General features: G+C 46.6%; 1 protein-coding gene across 5 annotated transcripts in view; it reads left to right on the forward strand.

Moving 5' to 3' along the window:
* The window catches only part of LOC116845845 (putative polypeptide N-acetylgalactosaminyltransferase 9), a 309,697-nt gene that overhangs the window by 173,631 nt on the left and 130,424 nt on the right, over positions 1-5,642 (forward strand). Inside the window, exon 1 of one of the 5 annotated variants that reach the window (XM_032819003.1) lies at positions 1,489-1,864. The exons of the other annotated variants lie outside the window; for them this stretch is intronic. The gene's annotated coding sequence lies outside the window, so the exon portion shown is untranslated. Of the gene's footprint in view, positions 1-1,488; positions 1,865-5,642 lie in introns of those variants that run through there. 5 annotated transcript variants of the gene reach the window in all.

A 5,642-nucleotide genomic window follows, 5' to 3' on the forward strand; every position in this document is an offset into this window, starting at 1 on the left:
CACACACACACACACACACACACACACACACACACACACACACACACACACACACACACACACACACACACACACACACACACACACACACACACACACACACACACACACACACACACACACACACACACACACACACACACACACACACACACACACACACACACACACACACACACACACACACACACACACACACACACACACACACACACACACACACACACACACACACACACACGACCGCCGTTAAAAATGATCAAACCGCCGGCAGGCAGGAAATAATCGATGTCGTCGTCGCGATATATGTCGAACGCGCCGCGACACCGCGAAAACACGACAATCTCTCCCGTGTACAGTGCATTAATTTCAGGAGCGGTGTTTTATGTACAAAAGAGAGAGAGAGAGAGAGAGGGAACGGCAGCGCGTGTTAAGCGTCCCTATGAATATCTCGTGTAGGTACGTACATACGGACGTTACGTCCGAGGCATTACTGCGGAGCGTAATGCAAACGGACGTACACTCGCCGGCGCAAAACGTTAAAGTGACACGACACGGCCGGCGCATAGTCGTAGCGGAGAACGAAACGAGCAGCCGTGGCCAAGCAACGAGCTCGCTTCTCCCTCTTCACTCTCCCCCTCTTCTCCTCCTCCACCTCCTCCTCCTCTTCATCATGACGTCAGGTTAATTAAATAGCCCGCGTATACATCCCATTAGAATGTCAAACAATAATTCAGAAATTCCTACGCTCTCTTCTCGCGCGATGTACGCATATGCGTGGGCGCGTACTTCGTTTCTACGGCTGGAGAACGCTCATACGGCACATACGTCTGGAAATCCGCGCGAGAACGTCTCGTCGCGTGTTCGACTACGAGTGGTATGTACGAGCACGCCTCGCCGGGAGAGCTCGTAATAATATCATTACGTCTTACGGAGTACGAAGCACACTGAACGTAAGTAAGTACGTATGTACGTACGTGTGTGTATGTGTGCGTGTACATACGTGGGTAAGGACGTAACACGGCGAACTCAGTATAACGTTATTCACGGTAATAACTCATCCGCGGACGTTAACGTGTTCGGCGCCTCCGTGAAATTTCGGTTCAGTTCCTCTATGCGCGAGAAGTTTATAATTTCGCGCGAAAGCGGATGGATCTCTGATCCCAACGCGAACGTATTTACCGTTTCGCTTGATTTGCATTCGGTGCACGGAGAGAATGCGCGCAACACGCTATATTATAATTTTCCACGATCGAAGGTATCAGCGGCGCCTGTCGTTGATGGTTTCGTAATGGAAGAAACGTCGCGATTCTTTTGCATCTGGAACTATCGGGTCATATATTACGCGCGCACGCCCGCATATGTATGTATAAACATATAAAATTTATGTTTCGGTATTATCGCGATACGCTTTATCAATCTGCCTGAAACACATCACAGATCAAAGTTTGAGCGCGAACGGACTCGACGACGAGACAAGCCGGAGTTGAAATTATCGAGGTGCTCCAATCAGTCTCGACTGTAACGGCGCGGGGAATCAATCCCACCGACACGTTCTCCTCGATCTCGCGAGTACCGTCGCCGCCGCCGTTGCCGTCGCCGTCGCGGTGGCACAATTCCGTCGTAATCCACGAGACGATCTCGCACGCAAAAAGGCGACAAGTACCTGTTGAAAGGGCGTCCCTATAACCGAGGCGAAATCCGCTCGCGACTTCGCTCGGATATATCCTCGACTAGGAAAGTTTCGACGGGGGAGTTGACGGTCTTCGGGAAACTTGCACAGGCGGGGATCGATCATACCTTGGGGTTTGAGTTCGTCGCATCCGCCACCGGAGGAGTTCTGATTGGATGCTGTCGTAATTCGGTAAACGCTCATGCATGATCCTTCGAGCCGGAGCAGCGACCCGCGTGAGTGAAAGAAGCGAAAGAAAGCACGGAATGCGCGCGCGTGAGCGTCGAATTCCCAATCACTTGTACACAAAATAATTGCTCGGTGACGAGGACGACGGCGATTATCGCGTTGAGGAGGAGACCGAGAAAACGAGCGCTTTGTTTCTCGTTCTTTCAATTTTTTCCTTCAATTTAAATAACACCAACAAAAGTCACTCTTGCGAGGCTGTCGCGGATTGAGATTCTCCGAAGTTTAATTGATCCCTTTTTGTCGGTTTCCATTTCTGTCTCGGGGACAGGAGATATCGACTAATCGCTTAATCTCGGTCAATATTTGCGAGAGCGGCTCGTGAATTAATGTAACACAAATGTCGCGCGAATAATGTAACGCGCGGAATGAATAACGTGCGACACCGGGGCGGCTGCGTGTCTTCTTCATATGTGGACACAATGTTATTTTTATTCCGAGTACATCATTATTATCACCAACGCAGTGTTTCGTAGAAGAGAGTCGTGAACAATATATCTCTCTTTTTTCCCTTCTCCCTCTCTCATTGTTTCTCTTTCTCCCCTCTTTTTCTCTGCCTCTGTCTCTACTCGTAGACGGAAATGTGTGTGACAGCAGAAAAATACGCGGAATGTTCTCACGGCCGTAGCGATAAGATTGAAATTTTCTGCCGAGTATCTCCTCTGCCACGCCACACCGCCGCCTCAATATATCGCTGATGGCAGCGCACGGTCTCATATGCACTGTAATCTCGCCGTGTCGCGGCGACGCGATTCGCATAGACGGGCATTATTACGCGTCGCGGTTCGTTAAAACTTCGCTCGTGCGAGCTATCGCGAGCTCATTATTAGCTGCCGCATTATTAGCTTGTTTCGTAATTAAAAGCGCCGGGCGGAGCGAGGCGCGTTTAGATTCGCGCGAAATGTATCGAGTACGTAGCGCGGCAGACTCTTCGCTTTGCGTTCTGCACGATTACGTTACCGAAATGTCGCTCTTTTCCTTTTAATTTTCTCTTTGGACCACACGCGCTTCCACGTTTCTCACGATGGCGGATTCGGTGGATTCGCATTTCTCGGCGTCTGAAATTTCCCAAACTGTTGGCCGCGCGTTCTTTTTATAGCGAAGCCCAGCGATCATAAACCGCATCATCGGATTTCCTCTAACCGAGAAGCACCACGCCACGGTAATGCTATGATCTTTCGTTGAATTCCGAGCTATATCCGGCCAGCCAACCATTGTTCGTGCATTTTTGCGGGCAAGTACGTTTCAAAGGGGAAGTAATAAGGGCAGAGTCGTAAGGGGGGGAACCTCTCTTTCCCTTCCCCACGAAATGGAATTAGATTCCAGCGCGCGCAATTACGGACAGATCGACGTCGGTATCGGAAATACGATATAGATCGGCACTGTCTCCTCTCTCGGACGCAAATCGACTTCTTATTTCTTCGTTAACTTTTCCAACCTGTGGCCGTTCTCCTGGCCCGCGAGATTCAAGGCATCCTGTGCCTCAGCCTTACCTCATAATTAGAAGACTCCGTAGTAATCTCGTCGTCGTTATACAGAGGCCGACGAATTAACTCTCGCGTCGCGTCATAATTAAAGGATTTCTCGACGACGGCAAATCGCGCCGCGCGAGATCGCCCGAGGCTCCAAGTTTTCGCGAGATCCACGAACGACGAAGTCGACGCGCGACGCCAGACGTACTTCCGTGGACGTAGCGCGGCGAGGAGCGGAAATGGAAAAGTTCCGTTAACTGCCGCCGTTTTCTTGCCGCGGTATCCCCCGTGTTTATTCGAAAACTTTTCGAACTCCATGCAAATCCGAGTCGGGCGCGCGCGCTACCGTGCGGAGAATCGCCGGATATTTCTCGCGATTCCCCTCCGCCTCGCGGCGTCGGCGACGACGACGACGGCGGCGACGGCAGCGACGGTTCCCTCGAGGGCACACTCGCGATCTCTATTGTTTCGCGAGGGGTAATAAAGAGCGCAGGGCGAGACGGAAGTTCTTGGGTGTACCTTCATCCGGATTAATTAATTGCCCTTATCCTTTCCTCGCTTCTCTCGCGGAAAAATGAATGGCAGCGCGGCTCGGCGCGACGAACGGAAAGGCGTCTGCTTTCTTTTTCCATTTTTCTAACGCGCACATCTCTGTCAGCAATTACGCGATTAATTTTTTAAGCGTCATCGCGCCGCTATTGACTAGACATTTATTTCGTGCTCCTGATCAGCTTGATCCCAATCAATTATTTGACTTGTATAAAGTGATATGATCATGTAGTGCATATTTAGAGAAAAAGACATAGTAGTGGCAACTGTAGGTGGCAACTGTACGAGTTTTGTATATGTAGAATTAATATATATATATAGTTTAATAAACTGCATATCTTGTAGTTGTTACAATTAAAATTTTAGTTGCTATATAACTACAAAGTGATTTGTTAAACTATACCCATTACGACTCTACATACAAAAATTGTATAGTCGTCACCTATACAATTCTCATTGCCATGTTTTTCTCTAAGTGCAGAGTGGCAAACAAAACCTTATTAATAAAAAAGCATTATTAATAGTTAAAATCTTATTAATAATCAGGACCTGATAACATTATCTTGTACAAACGAGATAACTAATTGGGATCAATCTGATCAGCACTATGTGATAAATTTCTAGTAGCATTGAGAAAAAAGTATCTGGTATTTGTAACTATAATCACATAGAGAAATAATTACCATAATAAATAAACTATTTTTATTCAATTCTACTACATTAGCATTTAGTAATCTTAAATGCATGTTACTGTTATAATTTTTGTGTTAGAACAATGAAAGAATATAATTGGGATCAAAAGTAACCATAACTTTAGTTGGGTCAACAAGTTTTTTGTTATCAATATGGAATCTCCTCGATAATAGAGCGAAGATAGTCGCTCACAATTCCGCGAGAAAAACACGGAAAAACACGTAATATAGATACCTACAAAATATTGCTGCGTTAGCTACTTTTTTGCTGCAGAAGCAAATTCTTTTCGTACAACAGCAACATGTTCTAGCAACTTAGTATTACGTCGGTCTCACAGCAAGAAAATTTGCTGTTGCAGCGAAACAAATTGCTAACGCAGCAATATTTTTTAGGTGTCCATATATTACAACTATTTTAGCTGCAACAAACAACTTTTTTTTCCGTGAATTCTTCCCGAAGAATGAATCAAAGGAAACTGTTATCGCGTTACGCTGATTCAGCATGCGAATTAGAACGCGAATCGTTATTTTTGTTCCAAACCCAAAACCTCGTTAGATAACTTTCAGATTGGACTTCGGAGGCCGCGATGATATCACGTTTTCGATATGAATATCATGATCGAACGCTTGACAATCGTTGTTATCGCTTCGACGAAGTGTCGATATTATCGAGCTAGAGATTCCAAAGCAAGCAACAATATACCTCGTCGTCGATAGCGACCCTCTCTGTCGAATAATTTATCCGTAAGAACTGGAGAGAATGAGAGAAAAATAGAGTTCTTGGTGTTATATTGTGATCTACTTAACGACGCTTTATCGAGCGCTTGTCAAATTATCGCATTTAGCCGACGAACTATTCGCAATCTCGAAACGGCCTTTTTCAGGGGACAATAAGAGTAAGCTGGGGGACAACTCTGAAGATCGCAGCTCTGTTTTTTCCTTTTTCTCTCCTCTTTCCTTCCGTCTCTCTCTCTCTCTCTCTCTCTCTCTCTCTCTCTCTCTCTCTCTCTC

The sequence above is a fragment of the Odontomachus brunneus genome, unplaced genomic scaffold (genome assembly GCF_010583005.1).
Source record: "Odontomachus brunneus isolate Ranch 3 - 2012 unplaced genomic scaffold, Obru_v1 Obru_scaffold_058, whole genome shotgun sequence".
In the NCBI taxonomy this organism is placed as follows: Eukaryota; Metazoa; Arthropoda; class Insecta; order Hymenoptera; family Formicidae; genus Odontomachus; species Odontomachus brunneus.